This window comes from Macrobrachium rosenbergii, chromosome 12 (genome assembly GCF_040412425.1).
Source record: "Macrobrachium rosenbergii isolate ZJJX-2024 chromosome 12, ASM4041242v1, whole genome shotgun sequence".
Taxonomy (NCBI): Eukaryota; Metazoa; Arthropoda; class Malacostraca; order Decapoda; family Palaemonidae; genus Macrobrachium; species Macrobrachium rosenbergii.
This window is the reverse complement of record NC_089752.1, coordinates 24,875,501-24,896,913: the sequence shown is the minus strand read 5'-3', so window position 1 is coordinate 24,896,913 and position 21,413 is coordinate 24,875,501. Positions and strand designations below refer to the sequence as shown.

The window sequence follows — 21,413 nt, the reverse complement described above, 5'->3', positions numbered from 1 at the left end:
AATAATTAAGTAAAATAGCACATAGTCCATTTAATATACTTAATGTATGATTTCTTACGTCAGAACCAAGCATAAAATACTGGCGTGGTTATCTTTTATATATAACAGTAAGAATCACCCTTGCATATGGGCATTTTTTTTTTATGAGACGATATCAACTCGCGTTCCTAGTAAATACAAAAACTTCCATAGCGGAATTTTCTTGTTCATTTTTATAAGACAAGCCAAATGGGTATTGGTATACTGCCTGTATAGCATAATGTATCCATTATTTTCGGCGTGCATCACTAACTAATGCCCATAAATTTCTTCGGAGTCCAAGAAAGTAATACTGGTAAGGCATATTCAATTTTGCCAAAGCTTTCCCAATACGGAGTTCTGGAGAGGAGCTCTGGTGAGACGTTGAGAGTGAAAGAAAAGAAAATGTTTTTAGCTCAGGATGAGAGCGAGTTTCTTTGTCTTTATTTTTCTGCAGTCAGTTACTGTAGAACATTTCTTATTCAGAAAGATCTTAATTTCTGGAACAGCTGTAAGAGTACAAGACTCATCTGAGTTTTTTTTTTTTTTTAAATGTGTAAGAAACCTTTTCCATCTACAACACGCCCATACAAATATATATATATATATATATATATATATATATATATATATATATATATATATATATATATAATATATAAATACTGTATGTATGTATGTATATACAAGCATACGTACAGATATACCCAAACGCCACACATACATATGTATGTAGTGTGTATATATATATATATATATATATATATATATATATATATATATATATATATATATATATATATATATATATATACTATATATACACACACACACGCACACACTTTTGATTTCCATTAGAATTAAAGTTTTTTTTATCACACATATCTGCAGGGCTGGAATATACTAATTTTGTACATTACAGCAGTTCCTCGTTGGACGAGTCGGTAGAGTTCTCGGCTAGGACTCTGCTAGACCCGAGTTCGAGTCTCCGGCCGGCCAATGAAGAATTAAAGGAATTTATTTCTGGTGATAGAATTTCAATTCTCGGTACATTGTGGTTCGGATTCCACAATAAGCTATAGGTCCCGTTGCTAGGTAATCAACTGGCTCTTAGCCACGTAAAATGAGTCTAATCCTTCGGGCCAGCCCTAGGAGAGCTGTTAATCAGCTCAGTGGTCTGGTTAAACTAAGGTATACTTAACTTTTTGTACATTACAGCATGATAACAAGCCAAATGAAAACTGACGTTTCATAGCATTTATATCTGGTGCAACTGCAAAGGATATTCAAATTTGTCAGCTTATTCGCTTCCCTCAATCGATTCGCAACATCTTGCTGCCACAACGAAAGAGGTCTGCTCACTGTACAGTTTTTCCATCACAACTTGGGAATTTCTGAAACCGGATATTCAGATTTGGTGTGGAACTTGAATGTATGCGAAGCCCGGAGCATACGCTACTGATTTTGGAAACGACGTCAAGGTTAGCAAATAAATAACATGAAATCATGTCCTGGAAAAAAAAAATTTCGAAATGGCCCAAAAACAGGAACTTTAAAATTTGTGTAAGTAAACAATATCAACTATATAACTATTAAAGACTGACACATTCATGCTGGCGATTCGTGATCCAAAGTTGTATTTTTATAACGGAAAGTACCGATATATCAACCTTGCCGTACTGACCTGTTATTCACGGCCCTTAATCTATACATAACTGAAAATGTCGATATCCATCTCTCTTTCTCGTGGTCAGGTCAGCAACGCGACCTCGTTCTGATACTCTGGATGTGGATTCGAATCCTGTTACGGGCATCAGAATCACTTCATATTCTTGCATACGGATCTAAGGCTTTGTGATGAGGTTTTGTGATGACTGGCGTATCCAAAAAAAGTGAATTCGAGAAGTTACGAGGGCATTGCGGTTATTACAATTACATTTATATATAGGCTCAAAACTTGCTGTATAAACTTATCCTTCATGGCCCTCGAGCTACTTACCTTAAATATAATGTTACTGCCATTTTTAGTTGAAACGTAAGGCCAACAAACAGACAATTAATGAGAGATCAATTTAAAGCAAGCATTCTCTAGAACCTTACGACAAGAAACCCAAATCTAAGTAATTAAGCTTCTAAGGTATCAGCACCTCTTACCAAACTGAAATGCACATACGATTTTCTTTTCAGCATGAACTTTGAGGACACCATTCCCAAGCACTAGTGTATTCTGTGAGAATATTTTCAAACCCATGACCCATTTTTGTATGTGTAAATCGTGTTTCCCGAGCAAGCCCACATAACCTAATCATTCTGACTTGCAAAAAACTGGAGGGATTTCTATTTGACCCATTCAATAACGAAAAAGACTTGAACGATACTTCCCCTCTGAGCGTAAAGCAAATATTATCCGGATTTCAGAAACGTAATTTAGTGCCTTTATTTTCTTTTCATTTACAGTGTGGGAAACGGGTGGAAATATTAGAAGTCTTTCCTACTATTTCACGCACCTTCTCTACATTTTTGATTTACGAGTCCTGTCGTTTCCGGAAGAGCAAGTATGACCTTTCCATTTCTTTCTATTTTAGCTGTGAAGAATTTTAAATAGGTTTTATTATTTCCCTCTACTAAAAGAAACTTTTACGCATCTAAATGAAAAAAAATATATTTTATGGTTTAAAGCTTTAGATAAAAGACTTTATGTTAATTGTGTCATTACGGTTTACATGCATGTAATGCACATAAAAATCTTAACAGTGCTTTTTAGTTTCCCTCTTTAACAATATAACTGATATTGTTATACTCTGAAATTCTTCAGCAAAGGGAAATAATCTTATCTTTATATTGAAGCTAATGCAGATCGTTCATCTGTTAATCTTTCACTCGCAAACAGTTTCCCAATCTACAATATGGTTCACGGTATTTAAACACCGTAAAAATATCAGAATTATTCTCGATTCATTTCTTGCGCCTAGGTGAAAACAGATTTGGGCAAATGTTGCAGTGGAGATACCGAATATTCAAATAAACTTTTTAAGCTTCCTGGGGTGTTAAATTTAAAATTATACCATATATAAACAAAAAACATTCAATACAGTCAATGATAGCTGTTATACAGAACAGAAGTATCTACAGTGATACATATATACATATATATACACACATGTATATATATATAAATAAAATACATACATAATAATATATATAATTATATATGTGTGTATATATGTATATATATGTGTACATATATACTCTATATGTATATATATATACATATATATAAATATATATACTGTGTATATATACAGTTATATATGCTGGGTCGTGGTCACGACTGTCCACTGCATTGTCACGAGCTTAAACCGGGATCAGTTATATTCCACACTGAAACACGGCTTACTGTCCCTGTAAGATAGGGATAGGTCAGCGGGTGCTCAGGCTACTGCAGCATATAAAATAATTTTTTCACTAAAATACTTCAGTTAATGATACAAGCATGAAATCTGGCACATATCTTCTCCATAGGCAACTTTTTGAAAATTACTGGGTGGCCACTCAAAATTCCAAAATGGCTGCCGTTTTTCAAGATGCCCGCTAGTCAAGGTTTTAACATGGGACTCACGTGCCTCTGATCATGTTTTTATGCATTTGTTTTGGTTATGCACATTTCAGGCAGTCACCAAGGAAAAGTAAAATGTATTTCTGTTAAAGATTTCATATAGCATACATAAACAAAGGTGGCATCCAATATGGCGGCCAAAAACCTTACATAATTGCTTCTCAGGATTAAGTAGGCATGGAAAAATGTCTTCCTGTTCAGTATAATAGTTTGCAAGTCTATATGTAATTTAGATGGTGGTTTTATCTTTAGCTTTAGTTTAAAAGAGTGAATATCAGCGCACAACCAGGGCAAAGTGGTGACTTCACTGCTGTGTAACTCACATGGGGTTCAGTGTCAGCTAATCTTGCTTTAATTATGCTGTACCTAGCTTTGCTTTAGTGTAGTTTAGTAGTTTAGTGTTCCAAATGCTGTCTAATAGCCCCATATCAATTAGCTGGTAGAAAGTATATATATGGTTGGTAGATCTAGTTAGACAGCCGCACGTGAATTGACAAGAGGTGCCAGCCTAGGAGAGCCAGTAAGTGGGGATCTACATGGCTTGTTCATATACTTACCTGGATGGTATACAGATCACAAGGGACTTAAATGGCACTGGATGAATCATCAGGCTAAGTGTAAGGTAACCAAACCTAGTTGTATGCCATACATCAACATGCATATCAGATTAGGGTGGTAAAAGGATAGCCCCTTGGCCTTAGTCAAGAGCTCATAATGGCAAATGTAAATTCAATCACAGGCAAAAGGAAGACCGACTGGAGCAAATGTTGTCTTTGCCAGGAAGACAAGAAAAATGATCTACCTTCACCCCTGGCCTCTGTATATCGTAATCCTGAAAATGATGGGTACATAATAATTTCAACCAATGTGCCATTGTTCCAGGAGACTGGCGAAATGCTGCCTAACTTTGACCCAGCAAGGCTGGATGAAGGCAGTGGCATAGAGGCAACACTGCGACAAAACATGGCAAAATACCACAAGAGCTGTAGGGTCACGTTTAATAATGCAAAACTTGATTGTGTAAGAAAGCGAAGGTCTACAGTTGAAGGTAGTGAACCACAGGAAAAGCATGCTAAACAGCATCAAATGAGTCATGAAAATGAAGCATGCATCTTTTGTGCAAATGTGGCACCTATATCAGATCTTTGACAAGTAATGACCGTGAATCTCAACAGGAGACTACATGAGCGTGCTCACACACTTAATGATGGTAAAATAATGGCAAAACTATATGCAGGTGATGCAATTGCACAAGAGCTGAAATACCATCTTGTATGCCTCACTGGCCTTTACAAAGCCCTTTGTTGGCCGACTCGGTAGAGCTTCAGACCGTCATTCGATGGGCCGGAGTTCAATTCGCCGCCCGGCTGATGAAGAGTTAGAGGAATTTATTTCTGGTGATAGAAATTCATTTTCTCGCTATAATGTGGTTCGATTCCCACAATAAGCTGTAGGTCCCGTTGCTAAGTAACCAAATGGTTCTTAGCCACGTAAAATAAGTCTAATCCTTGGGCCAGCCCTTAGGAGAGCTGTTAATCAGCTCAGTGGTCTGAAATAAAACTAAGGTATACTTACTACTTACTGGCCTTACAATACAGAGAGGTCCCCATCTTAGAAATTTTAGAAAGAACAATGTCACAGTGAAGAGCCAGATGTAAATCCACTGGTTCTATCAGAGCTGGTTAATTATATAATTGAAACCAGCTTGAGTTTGGATGGTCCTGCCATATTTCCTCTTGCAGACATATCCCAATTATACCAGCAGCATCTGGAACAATTGGGCATCACCTCACCCAATGTAAATACATCAAATTTAAAAGACAACTTGTTAGCAGAAATCCCTGAATTAGAAGCACACAAGAAAGGAAGAATTGTGCTACTTGCCTTGCAGAAAGATGTAGCTTTAACCCTGTCTCAAGCATCTGACTACTCAGATACACTTGTGATTGTTAAAACAGCCAAGATACTGAGGAAGCATATTCTGGATCATCAGTCCACGTTTGACAGCACCTTTGGTGAAGGATGCATCAATGATGCCATACCTCAAGAGTCTGCTCCATTTCACTAGTGTGGCCGAACATGGAGCAGACATAAAGTCACAGCTAAGGTTTGGCTCATCATAGTCAGACCTGACTATTGCTCAGCTCCTGCAGTACTACTGCTTCTCAAAACAGAAGGAAGCAGCAAGAGTACGTCGACACTCAAAGGATAGGGAAACTCCTTTTCCAGTGTTCATGGACATGGGTATCTGTGTCAAAACCAGGAAGAGAAACCTGGTAGAAATGCTTCATGATCATGGCATGAGCATTTCCTATGACAGGTGCTGGAGTTATCAGCCCAACTGGGAGATGCCACTGTCACCAAGTATGTGGAAGAGGGTGTAGTCTGTCCACCTGTCTTGAGAAAGGGGTTGTTTGCCAATGCGGTCATGGACAACATCGATCACAACCCTTCAGCAACTATGGCTACTACGTCTTTTCATGGGACCAGCATTTCGGTATTCCAGCACCCTGCCAAAGACAACCGGGGGGAAAAGCATCAGCCAGTATAGTTTGGGCCAGAGAGGGTAAAATCTGTACCTGAGCTACCTGACTCCCCCATTGCAAAGTATTGTGAACAGCTTACAAAATGTGGGCTGCAAGTCTGGTTGCCATGGCAGGTGCAAATGCTACAGGCTTGGGCTTTTACATGCACAGCTTTGTGTAGCTGCAAAAGTGAGTTTTAATCATAATGTAAGGTGTAACTATAATGTTGCAAATGATGCTTCAGATACATCTGAATGAGAATTTCATCACACTAAAGGGTGACACCATGCATCTTTAAAATCTTGCGTTCATTTCAGGCTTAAAAAAGTACATTGAGACAGGGCTTGAACATAGATAAGATACTTTGTTATTATACTCCATTACAGTCACGTGCTCGTATACTTTTCAGTAGCATTATGGGGTCCCTTTCAAAGATTTAATATTGATTATAGCCCAATAGAAATGTTAGAAACAGATTCCCTGGCCTCAGAAATGTAAGCATAGATAAAAATTTCATGTCTCTATTTTTCTTAGTTGCAGAGCTATCAAGCAAAATGTTTCATGGCAGCCATTTTGTATGCCATCTTTATTACAATGGTAAATATAGTAGTAGGAGCTCTGGTGATATCTTCAATTACGTCTTCTACCCAGGAAGACATTTATCTGAATAATGACTGATGTATTTATTTCAACAATGATTTACTTAAAGTGTCAGAAACTGTAACAACTAGCAGCCATCTTGAAAAGTGGTGGCCATGTAGAAATTTTGCGTGGACACGCAGATTTTTCAAAGGAGGGGGTTAAAATGAGCACCTGTGCTAAATTTCATGCCTGTATCACAAACTGAAGTATTTTTCTACTTATCTGCTGCACTAGGGTGAGTAGGGATGGGTTAGCAGGCTCTGTGGCTGAGCAGGGATAAGCTAGCCGAGTAGGGATGGGTTAGTGGGCACTACGGCTGAGTAGGGATGGGTCAGTGGGCACTGTGGCTGAGTAGGGATGAGTCTGCAGGTCCTGTGCATGAGTAGGGATGGATCTGCAGGCCCTGTGGCTGAGTAGGGATGGGTCAGTTAGGATGGGTCAGTGGGATATGTGGCTGAGTAGGGATGGGTCTGTGGGCACTGTGGCTGAGTAGAGATAGGTATGTGGGCCCTGTGGCTGGATAAGGATGGGTCAACTGGCTCAGCACTGATGGGTCAGTGGGCACTTTGGCTGAGTAGTAGGAAGGGTCTGAGGGCCCTGTGGCTTAGTAGGGATGGGTCAGTGGGCCCTGTTTCTGAGTAGGGATGGGTCAGCTGGGAGTGGTCAGTGGGCATTGTGGATGAACAGGGATGGGTCAATGGTCACTGTGGCTGAATAGGGATGGGTCAGTGGACACTGTGGCTGAGTATTGATGGGTCAGCAGTCCCTGTGGCTGAGTAGGTATGAGTCAGTGGGCCCTGTGGTCGAGTAGGGATGGGTCAGCAGGCACTGTGTTTAAGTGGTAAGGCCCAGGATGACGTCTGATTGAACCTAGATCGCTTCCGGAATCCCACCTGCATGTCCATACAGCCATAAAAGGAGACCAACACCTGCTATGGTTAAATAAAGGTCAGATGGAGTGTCACCTCAAGACTGAAGGCCTTTTGAGAATCCAGAATGCTGTGTCCTTCCAGTGCAAACCGTAGCAATACAGAAGGAGAAAAGTGTTTTTGCTTGTATACACACACACATATATACATATATATATGCAGATGAGGTTTTCTGTTCAGGGTGTTCGTTCATAATTCTGCAGTTTAAAAGTCATTACGAGGACTGATCATTACCTTGTCTTTTCTCGGGAACTGCTTGTTATATATATATATATATATATATATATATATATATATATATATATATATATATATATATATATATATATATATTATATATATATATATATATATATATATATATATATATATATATATTATATATATATATATATATATATATATATATTATATATATATATATATATATATATATATATATATATATATATATATATATATATATAATTGTATATATATACACACACACACATATAATATATATATATATATATATATATATATATATATGTATGTATATATATATATATATATATATATATATATATATATATATATATATATATATATATATACATATCTATATCTAGCACAGTTGGCTAAGTGATAATTCACGATACTTACTAATACGAGTACTGTGTACAATATACAAAGGTTTCAAGATTTAGAACCAATTTAGTAAAGAAAACTGCGTACAGATAAAGGGTTAGAGAGGAAAATACTTGGCCAATCTTGTGAGAAATCCATTTTTAAATACTGGTCCCGGAGAACAATCGCAATCAACTGGAAATCTAAAAAAATTCCTGCTATTATTCACGAATATTAACGGCTCTAAGGAGAACGTTGTAATAACTTTGTCTTCCCTGTTACCTAAGTTTCTGGCAATAATCTATCAATCAATACTGAATGACCTGTCATTCCAAATACAGGGTCCCCTTTTGTACCAAGTGCCTTATTTGCTTCCGCAGTTCCCACCGTTTTTACTATGCTGAAAACAACATGATAATCTCTGGTTGCTCGGCGTTTACGTTACTGAATGAAATAGATTTTCGTGTTCGATATTTGCTGTTCAATCCATGCTTATGGTCTGGATTATTTCATGCGTAAATCCTCCTCATAATTTTACCATCGAGACCTCTGTTTCAAGTATGTAAAGCAACACACAATCACGTTACAACTGCCAGAACCTTTGCATCATACAATAACATATAACACAAGGCCAACCGGACGTTACTTCATTTCATCACCAACCAACATCTGACATGACCTACTGCACATTTCATATTTCCTAGTATATGCACGTCTTCAAATGAGTTTTGTGTATAGGATTATGAGGTTATTTCATTATCGTTTATTCTATGACAATACGCAAACCACGTATGTAAAGATCAAGGCACCTTGCCCTTTTTTTTCTTTAACTCGGTTATTCTATCTCGACCTGTCTCTGTTTCCAACGGCATTTTGGTATCAATATAATTATATTATCACTCATTCCATCTGAAATTTACATGGAATATAGAGTCAAGTTATGTTAAAATAATCATCTGAAATTTACATGGAATATAGATTCAAGTTATGTAAAAATAATCATCTGAAATTTACATGGAATATAGATTCAAGTTATGTTAAAATAATCATCTTTATTTCAACATTGGTTGACAATGGGCAAAGGCGGGGTTACCTCTTCAAAACTTTAATTTAGCTACTTGAATTGTAATCTTCATGACCACACGATGGCATTTCTTATAAAGTATCTGTTATAGTTGACACTCCTAGGGATTTTCGTCTTAAACTCCTTTCTTTCTCGTCACATTTCAGGCTTTCTTTCTCGTCACTTTTCAGGCAATGCTGAAACAATAAACGTACAAACTAATTCTCTACAGATAATTGCCAAAACTGCGCCAGAAAACAAAGTGTTATTTACTATAATGCCTCTCAACGGTCACCAAAGGTATAATTAGTAACGATTCCACAAGCAATATCTTTTACTTACACAAAGGTCTGCCTGTAAAACCCTTTTCTCTAGATCTCCTGATTAAACCTTGACCTTTGACGGCGTTTCTCTTCGCCTCTTATTCGTTCTTTCGTGAGGTCAAAAAAAAAAAAAACACTTATTTCGAGAGTTACTACTTACATGTTTACTGAACATAAGCACCGCTTTTACTTAATTTTTGAAAATACTTTTCGAAGTTTAAGATCTGTCAGTTTCTTGTCACTTGTTATGAATCCTACAGGTGCTGAACTTTACAAGGTATACATTTTTAGCCTCGTCTTTAGATTACATAGTCTTTTTCTGTTGTTATAAATAGATGGAATGTTTTATGAATGAACAATGTTCACATGATTTAAAACTTAAAAATATTTAGCTATTCACGATTATCCTATAAAAAGCTACGTCATAAACAACTATGTTACAATGCCACACTCGTGTTTAATAGGGTAAATACTCTGGCTAATATGTCGAGCATTTTCATTTTAATTCCATATAAGCTATTTTCAGTATTCGTGAATAATTTTCTATTCAAAGGACAGGAAACGCGATATATTTTTAACCATTTACTAAAAATATTTCTAATTAAATATGAGTGCCATGAGAAAATTAATATGTCGTGTTTTATAACTACATACAAATATCTGTGTAATTAACTAGTCGCAAACTACTAAAATTTAAATTAAACACAAGAGGGAAAATAACCAACATATGAAAAAATACGACATCCATTACAAATTTTGACAAAGTTAACTTTTGCCAAATAAAATCCTGTAACATTGAAAATCTCAGCCTTAATGGAAACCTCTTCACATGCAGTGGAAATACCAAATGCTTATAGAAAAACAAAGATAGAAGGATTTAAATTTTGTGTGGTAAGGAGGGCTGGTGGAAAGGATGGTTCTCGAGGATAGTGTCCCTCCAGTGTGTGTAGGAACATGAAACTCGGCATGTGACAGGTAGCAAGCAACACGTAGGAGAGCATCTGTATGAAGGCATCCGACAGGAGAAATATCCATAGTAATATTCAATGAAAGGCAAACTGAGCTGATTTTATATTCAAGCCAATGTGACACCAATCTAGAATTAAGGGACACAGAAACGTCCAGATGGAAGGGACTGAATTCATAGCTACCATCAAGAAAAGAAAAGGGGAGAACTTCCTCTACTTATTGGATCAAAGCTCTGAAAGTGGGACCAAAACGCCTTGTAAAATGAAACAGCTTAACAGAAGAAAATCAATGGTGATGATGAGAGAGTGCACCAATTTCACTTATTCAAAATTCTCAAGCGTTTCTGAGACATTCAAACAAGTTTTGTCGGTCTCCACCTAAGGCAATGTTTACATCTGCACAATTGCCTACCATAGAAGCTTCAAAGAAAAACCGAGAAGGAAAAGAAAGTGTTGATTTGTGAAGGGCTACATCATTTGATGAGGAGTATAGTTAGAGGTTTCAAAGAGGTTGTTTGTGGAAACGAAAAATTAAAAATGTGTGAGAACTGTAGTGTAGCAGACTGCAGAAAAGATAAACTTTTCCACCTCGGAGTTTTCACGTGCAAAAAATGTAAAATTCTTTGTATTTCAGAAGGGAATACAACAAAACAAATAGCGTAGAAAAGGACGTTAGTTAACATCCATGAAAACATTAATGAAATAAGTCAAGAAATTCTGGATCATCTATGTATTGACCATCGCCTATGAATCTGAGAACCTTGGCTCTGACAGACGAGGAAGTGCTTATCAGCTTAAGAGATTACCAGCTGTTTTAATTATACGAGGTAAAATATGCAATATTTTCGTTAAGTAAAATAGTGAAAGCTAGTTTGCAAAACAAACAACGAGAAATATTTAAATGATTCAGTAAACATACGAATACCCTAATATTAGCAATTTCTAAAGCAGATATTTGATTTTGTTAACAGCAGGAGCAATGTTAATAAGAAAAACCATAAAATAGCGATTTAGGAAAAAAGAAAAAGAGAATGGAAAAAGAATCGGGTCTAAGAACTAACACTTACGCTTAGAAAAACAACACAAGGACTGGTAAATAAAGCGAATTTTTAAATAACATGAATTCGAGAACAACACAGTCTATTGCATTTCCCAATTCACTATTTTTATTCTAGAATACTGTGCTTCAGTGGTTGACTTGGTCGGAGCTGCAAAAATTCTAAAACACTTTGACAAAAAGCAACCATGTTTTATAACAAGGATATACAAAGAACTTCTCTTTTTCCTATCATAAAAGACATAACAAGATTAAAAAAATACATATGGACAATATAGGTAGAAACGCATACTGATAATATAGGTAAGACCAAGAAGCAAGATTTGGTGAATATATATATATATATATATATATATATATATATATATATATATATATATATATATATATACAGTATATGTATTTATATATTTATGTGTGTATATATATATAAATATATATATGTGTGTATATATATATATATATATATATATATATATATATATATATATATATATATATATATATATATATATATATATATATATATATATATACGGATAATATAGGTAAGACCAAGAAGCAAGATTTGTTGATTGTATATATATATATATATATATATATATATATATATATATATATATATATATATATATATATATATATAATATATATAAAACTAAAGTGGCAGTGCAGAGAGAAAATGTAAGAAAATGCTTTTAGCAAAAAACAGAAACGCTACAATGAATCCGATGATGCGAATATTACGGAATGAAACCAGTTTAACGCCCGGCAGTAAAATCTAATACAAAGAGGAATAATACGAGAGTAAAAGGTATAAGGATACAAGTCTAAGGGAAACAAAAATGAATGCCAACGGATGTAGCTGGTTTAGGCTACACATTTATACACACATACATATATATACATACATACATATATATATATATATATATATATATATATATATATATATATATATATATATATATATATATAGAAGGTAAAAGGTAGAGAGAGAGAGAGAGAGAGAGAGAGAGAGAGAGAGAGAGAGAGAGAGAGAGAGAGAGAGAGAGAGTTATTGCAAGTTTCACGCTGACCGGAATTAGAATACCCTTTTCTTCGCCTAACGACCACTCACTACCAAAAGGTCAAAGGTCAAAGACTACATACATTTTACACAGATGCGTCATCGTTTGCAGAAGTAACACTGGTAAACGATAACAAGGAAAAGACAAACAAAAAGAAGCGGACTAAATGTCTCCTAAAAAAATATTTACAATTTTGGAATCAAAAGATAAGCAGAATGTAAAAGGCAAGCACAGAAATTCAATTCACTGCAATAAATATATATATATATAACATATATAGTATACATATATATATATATATATATATATATATATATATATATATATATATATATATATATATATATATATATATATATATATATCAAAAAGAAATGTTAGAAATGTAAAGGCAAGCACAGAAATTATCTACTGATATATATATATATATATATATATATATATATATATATATATATATATATATATATATACATTGCATTAATTTCTGACTAATGGGGACGAATCCGGTCTTCCAAACTGAAAGGCAAGTGGAGCTATAAACTGCTTCTGATCCTTGATGTGAGTCAGAAATGTATTTGTTCCGCAAGCGATTGCGTGCTAATCACTTATCATATATATATATATATATATATATATATATATATATATATATATATATATATATATATATATAATACATATACACACACACACACACACATATATATATATATATATATATATATATATATATTATATATATATATATATATATATATATATATATATATACATAATATATATATATATATATATATCTATATATAGTTATGAATGAATGTATGTGTCAAGACAGTTAACATTAACAGCTACAGCAGCGGAAGTAAGTGGCACTATTTGGACGTCGCTGGGCCAGGTTGTGCCAATGACTTCGGACTCTATTGCATTTTATTCTAAGGCAAAGTAGTGTCTACCAGAAGGTTGTGAACCCCTTGCGGCCAACGGTTGCGCCATACGTTAGGTGGGTCTATTTACTGAGGACTGCTACCGAGGTGGTAATATGCGATACCAACTCGACACTGCTGCACTAGAAATTACGATTACTTTATGGTTTACAGATAATGCACCTCAAGGCAGAGGAGCTCCCGGTAGAGGGTTATGGATCTCTTCATGAGAGAAAATGCCCTATAAATGGCAGAGGAGCCTCTTCTCATGACGCTAATGTGTGATACCCGAAAAGAAAATAATAGCACCCTCGCAGCCTTGTTTGGAATTAAGGTCAACAAATGGCAGAGGCAAGGGAGTTTTGCATTGATATTAAAATAAATAAACTAATAGCCTACGGGTTTTGAATATGTATGAATGTGGTCTAGACGAGAAATGTATATGGATTTGTTTAAAAAGAGACAGTTCCATGTTGTGACAAAGGTGAAATATTAGTGCGTGCGCGGAAATGGGAAGGACAAAGAGATTTTGTGTGCGGTAACTGAGAGCTACAAAGCTAGAAAAGATAAAAAGCTAAGATTATTAGGAATACTCTAGAGATAAGTGAAAGAGTACGAGTGCGTTAATCTGAAGACTGTACAGGCATGACAGCACTGCAGGAGAATGTGATAATAATAAGTATATATAGTCCAGGAATGGAAACAAATGAGAGAGAAAAACAATGATTCTAGGAAAGTCTGAATCTGTCCCAAGTTAGTCTGGAGGATATGAAAGGGTGGCTGTGCTGAATGATTTAAATGTAAGGATCGTTAACAAAAAGAGATGCCACTGTTAGTAGGTATGGAGTGCCTGCAGTAAAACGGAATGGTGAGTTCCAGTAGAAATGTCTTTTAAGAAATAAATGCTTTGTGAATATAAATATTGATAAGTATCTCTGGGAGAAAGAAAATTTTGATGATACGAACCTGCTAGGTCATGTGTTGGTACTGAGTCGATGGGAGTAAGGCTGTAAGGATGTCAAGGTTAGATGAACAAGGGTCGGAGGTATATCTGATCACTAATTGGGTGAAGCAAAAGGGAATGTAGATATAAAATTATTTTCGAAAATATTAATTATTAGATAAACTGTAATACATACAGTAATACCAATCGAATATCCATACAACATATATATAATGAATTTATTTACCGGCTTTGTTGTACACACACACGCAATATATATATTTATTTACCGGCTTTGTTGTACACACACACACAATATATATATATATATATATATATATATATATATATATATATATTGTACATATATATAATTATACAAATATATATAACTTATTTCAACAAACCTTTCAGATACATAACCTAATTAGAAAAATATAACAGTTCTTATTTTTAACATCTGGTCTCGATCTGGCTTCAACGAAAACCGAACTCCAACCCAAAATCATTTTGCCTCCATTTAAAAAATAGAAAGAGAAAGAGAAAGGGAGAGAATATCCTATGAATGATTTCGTCCAAGGACGGTGAGGATTATCTCGTCTAGGACCTCCTCATTTTTATGGTATATGTTTAGATGCAGCTATGCATACTCATGTTTGTGAGTTTGTTGTTCCCCTTTCTTCTTTCTTTCTCTCTCTCTTCAAGCTGCGACCTACAACGGTCGACTAGCAACTAGGTGAGCTAAACGAGCTACCACTAAGCTATGAGGCCAGAGAGAGAGAGAGAAAGAGAGAGAGAGAGAGAGAGAGAGAGAGAGAGAGAGAGAGAGAGAGAGAGAGAGAGAGAGAGAGAGAGAAACTAATCATATTTTGAATACTTTGAATGTTATAAGAGAAAACGAGTTAAAGGCTTCTACGACTGAAAGTAACTTAAAGTAACTTAAATGCTACAACAACATTATTATATACTATATGGATATTTGAGTGGGGTCACTCGGTCTCCTACAGTTTACCCTAAATTCAGTACTTCTGAAAAGAATTTTATTTACACGATACAGATACACTTATAAATGTTAGCTTCAGCTAAAAACGTGTATCTATTTCCCCATCACTTTTTTTTTTTATAGAGGCACAACTATCTTTGAAAGAATAAAACTATAGACCAAATATTTAAATCTGCAGAATGTTTAGATCACCTGGTTTCACGGAATTATAAGAGCTACATTATCGGGAAACACATTACGATTCATGTGCACAGAAAAAATTAAGTATACCTTAATTTAACCAGACCACTGAGCTGATTAACAGCTCTCCTAGGGCTGGCACGAAGAATTAGACTTATTTTACGTGGCTAAGAACCAGTTGGTTACCTAGCAATGGAATCCGAACCACATTATAGCGAGAAATGAATTTCTGTCACCAGAAATAAATTCCTCTAACTCTTCATTGGCCGGCCAGAGACTCGAACGCGGGCCCAGCAAAGTGCTAGCCGAGAACTATAGCGACCCGTCAAACGAGGAATTATCATGTGCACAGGAATGCACTGATTCAAGTTCCCAGCTTTGCAAACGATTCCCATATATACATATTCAAGGTAGTCCATCCAAATTCCCCTTTACAAGTGATGCTATATTCTCGTCTACGATCTTGAAAGACTGGAATTGTTTCATTTACGTTTCCATTTTCACATCACGATTTATCACCCTTTATCTCTGTCTCTTCCCTACAACGGAGGCTGCTGTTCTGTCGGATCCATTTATATTATACTCTCTTTTAAGTGTCATCTATTTTTAAGTTCTATTCCCTCAAGGAAACCTCCTGTTCTCAATAAGTGTTTTCATTTCTCCCTTTACAAAAGACTCCTCGCAATGTATTTTTCGATTTACATGCACAGAGGATCGAAATCAATAGGATTACTGTTTTTGAACAAAAACACAATTCTTTCTTCTTATCAAGATTTCATATCTTTATCTCGTCTTCTGCGAATCCTACAACGGCACAAGCTCTCATCTCAATTACCATTTACTTCTTGAATATTTTCTATACGTTTTCTATGGTGGCCAGGTTTTTTTTAAAGATTATTGCTGGTTTTACCTTATATCCCCGTTTTCCACCTAAACTTTCAACGCAACATTTATTGTGAAGTTTAACTAACACACTTGCAATCATGATTCAACTTCTACAAACAGCTCTACCTTTATTTTTCTTTTTATTTATCGCCGATGTACTTTCTTAATCATTATCCGAGAAAAAACACATCAAAATCAAACGATTTAAAAATCTGCATAACAAAATCCATAAGATAAGAAATTTAACTAACGAAATCAATAAACACAAGTTTCTTAAAAATAATTCTGAATGATGGCAAAAATGAATCTCAGAAAAATTATGGAGAGGAAATCTCCCGCATCGAGTGATTGCAAAACTAATTCCCGTGCTGCAGTTTTGCTAATATTCTACGTTAGTATGAAAAATAACTGATTGCAACATGCACTTCTTTGTTGGAATAACGGTCACATTAGGTGAATTACCATCAAAGCTTGCAAAGTTGCTGCGATGCGTGGTGCCTTATACGCAACCACCGAGTGAGCTAACTGGATTTTACGATAATAATAGCCGTATCTGTTTGCTACAGATTCAGTCATTATCATTATCTGGCATGACATGTTTTAGCTCGATAAATCCATGGAAGACACGCACACACACATAATGTCAATCATATTATTATATATATATATATATATATATATATATATATATATATATATATATATATATATATATATATATATATATATATATAATGTATGGAATGTATGTTTAACTGAATCACGAAGATATGGCAGGTGATGAATGTATAAATAGAGGCAAATACCACGGAGTAAAGTGAAACAACGGAGTAGTTACTAGGCCTTTCGACACATGGTCCTTTATATATGTGTGTGTATATATATATATATATATATATATATATATATATGTGTGTGTGTGTGTGTGTGTGTGTGTGTGTGCTCTTAGTAACATCAAGCTTTTGTATTGCTTTCCCAAGCATGGCATAACCATTAACTTCCTTCAGTATTATTTACTGAAGAAAGGTGGATGAATGTTCCCTAGAAAGAAGTACACGTTTTTATGTACAATACAATGCTTTTCAGTTCTATCACACTGTTTCATATCAACAACGACCCTTGAGGCGCTTCTATAATCCTCTGCTTTATTAAGGAATACCCACTAACTGTAAGGATTTCTTTTCCTAGTAATAAATCTACATTCAGTGTAAATAGCATAAAAACACAGCCACTTTCCACTGATGATTATTATCTTCCCAGGCGGATCAATAAAGATGGAAACAACATTTCTTTTTCCGAGCTCTCAGAATAATCGTAACATATTACCACAACGAAAGCATTATTATCTTACTCATTAGTCACTGCATTTTAAATTCTTTGATTTCTGAGGCACAATGATTAAGGCATATAAAAACAAATACTTAAATATCTTTCCGAACGTAAAAAAACTGGGTAATTTCGAGTATTCCAGGCAATAACTCAATTACTATGACGAATGTTATATCGCTGCATATCTTGTCCATTTGTATAAAGAGGTGAAGGACGGTAAATCATCTATGCAAAAGGAAAATGTTACTTATTATATGTATGTTTAAGGACAATAAACAGCAGTGCATTGGTCTTCTGTCAGACTTAGCAATCGCTGTTGCGACATGCGGCACATTATTTTTTCTGGTCATGTCTGATCAGTCATAAAAAATGAGAGAGAGAGAGAGAGAGAGAGAGAGAGAGAGAGAGAGAGAGAGAGAGAGAGAGAGAGAGAATAGAATTTATACTAAAACTGTTTTCCAATGAAATAATTGAATAATTGACTTTTTGCAGTTGATAACTGCTCTATTGTCTTAAGTAAAACCCACCTCAATAGCTCCTCCTTCAAAAAGGCATAATCATGTACACTGACATTAAGGACAGACTGACAAATACACGACATCGATGCAACAGTTGAAATTGCTTCAGATCCGAATAATTCAGGACAGCAGTTGTTATGGAGAAAATTCAATAGTACCTCTGTCATTAATAAATACATAATCACTGACAAAAATAAAATCATATTTGTTGTCACAAATTTTTTAATGATTTCTATCTGCCAGCGCACCCTGTGAATAGTAAGAGTACATTTGCACACATTTTACTGCAGAGCTAGTTTACCGTTTCATAAATACTAAAAGGATAGACAGAGAATCCATGTAAATATCCGTGTCGTCTATATTAAATACATACATACATACACACACATATATATATATATCATAATATAATATATGTATATATACATATACATATATATGTATATATATACATGTACGCATGTATGTATGTATGTATGTATGTATGTATATGTACGATAGAAGCAGTGCTAGAAGCATTCCCATTCTGTTTGTGATGTTGGTAGCACCATGCTTCCTTTTTTTTCTTTTTTATTTAAATTCAGGATCGACTGTCACAGGCATCTAACTACTACCAGATACCTAATTCTATCCTTAGCGGTTAACTGAGGAACATGTGGATTTTTAAAATAGCTAGTGCATCTGACAGCTGTCGTCCAAGAATGGAACCGTGGTCCTCAAGTTGGGTAGGTAGTAATGTTACTGATATAAATAACAGGTAATACATTGCCACATTCACACACACACACATATGTATACACACAACACACACACATATATATATATATATATATATATATATATATATATATATATATATTAATGGAATTTATTTAATCAGATAAATATAACTGTATAAATACAGTCAAGTTCAAAAGTGGCAGTCGGTGAACGCTTGAATTTGACTGTAGCGAAAAAAAAAATGATTCAGCCAAATAGATTATGAAGGTACACCAGCAATGGCTGAAGTCACACAAAAGAAAAAAGTATGTTCTTTAAACCTACTTTTTCTTTCGGATAACTTCAACCACTGCGGGTGTATCCTCCTAACCTACCAGCGAGACTAAGATATTCCTTAATCGTAAATGAAATGTGCATTCAACTAAACAGACTACAGAGAAATAAAACCCTAACCACAAATATTTGTCGCAAGAACCACATACGAATGCACACGATGTTGCACATTAGCAACTGTTGTCCGGATCTTTGCAGTTTTACTGTTGCCATAAAACTATATAAACGTCAAATGTAGAACAAAATGTAGGCCCGTTAGTTCGGAGGAGGTCTCTACAACGGCTGGTTGAATTTTCGTCTCATATTAACGAGACCTTTTAACGCCAGTATAGCTGCTTGTATACAACTAAGGGGTCATTTGACTGAAATGAAGAGTCCTCTCTCTTTGTTCATTAACAGGTAATGAATGGTTGCTGGTCAAAGCCTTTCTGGATCATTACACACAGCGAAGAGGCGCTACACCATATTCACCTCTACCCTTTAAGAATGGAATTGTGGAATTAAACGGCACGTTGAGTTTATTTAGGCGTTACGCCATACACACAGATATACATATACAAACAAACAAACGTATACATGTATATGCGCACACACACACACACACACACACACACACACACACACACACACACACACATATATATATATATATATAGTATATATATATATATATATATATATATATATATGCATACTTGGTATATGCAGAGATGCTCTTTCTCCGACTAGCGAATGAGTAAGGGACATTAGCCTTCCGGTTCTCAGGACATCACTTTTAGGACGATGTTGTTGGTTGTTACAAATAATAACTTTTGCATAATCCTGGCTGCGACCATGCCAGTTTTCTAATTACAGTTTAACACACACACACATGCACACACATACATATAGAATATATATATATATATATATATATATACATATATATATATATATATATATATATATATATATATATATATATATAGTTCTGTGTGTATGTGTGTAAAGGTAAATAACTGGTAAACAGTAACCATTAAAGGATTTTATTCAGCAAAACCAGTTCTGCATCATATTCATTTATATACAGTATATATATATATATATATATATATATATATATATATATATATATATATATATAACAGTATATACATATATATATATATATATATATATATATATATAAATACGTGTGTTTGTGTGTGTGTGTGTAAAGGTAAACAGCTGTTAACTGTAATTATTACAAAATTTTATTGACCAAAACCAATTCCTCATCATATTCCGCTCTCTGCACAGGCACAGTAATCCCTCAAGCTTTGATAATGGGGTTTTCTCGCCTTGATGTTGAGTCGAAATGGTGTACTCTGATTCTAGAGTTATCATGCCAACAGACTTGGCCCCGGTGGTATATTAATTTAATATGCATTGGCACTGGTAAGTGGAGGATATTCCCTTTAGTCTGTATAGGTTAGAAATACATTTAAGATATATATACGGAATTTTAAGAGATAATAGTACTTTGGTAGGAAATTGTAAATTACAAAGATTCCAGTTTGCTTATAAGCAGCAGACATAAAGATTCATTATTAACAAAACATAACGGCGCAATAATCGTTGAGATCAATCTTAAGTTACAAATGAGATAAATCTAAATGCTCAAACATTCACATTATATATACATTTATGTATAGCCTATATATATATATATATATATATATATATATATATATATATATATATATATATATATATATATGTATATATATATATATAT

The 21,413-nt window shown here is 34.6% G+C and overlaps 1 protein-coding gene and 1 pseudogene across 1 annotated transcript in view; one reads left to right on the top strand and one right to left on the bottom strand.

Moving 5' to 3' along the window:
• LOC136844448 (zwei Ig domain protein zig-8-like) overlaps window positions 1–21,413 on the bottom strand; it is a 356,145-nt gene that overhangs the window by 330,436 nt on the left and 4,296 nt on the right. The window lies entirely within an intron of this gene.
• LOC136844286 (uncharacterized) lies at window positions 4,349–6,018 on the top strand (annotated as a pseudogene).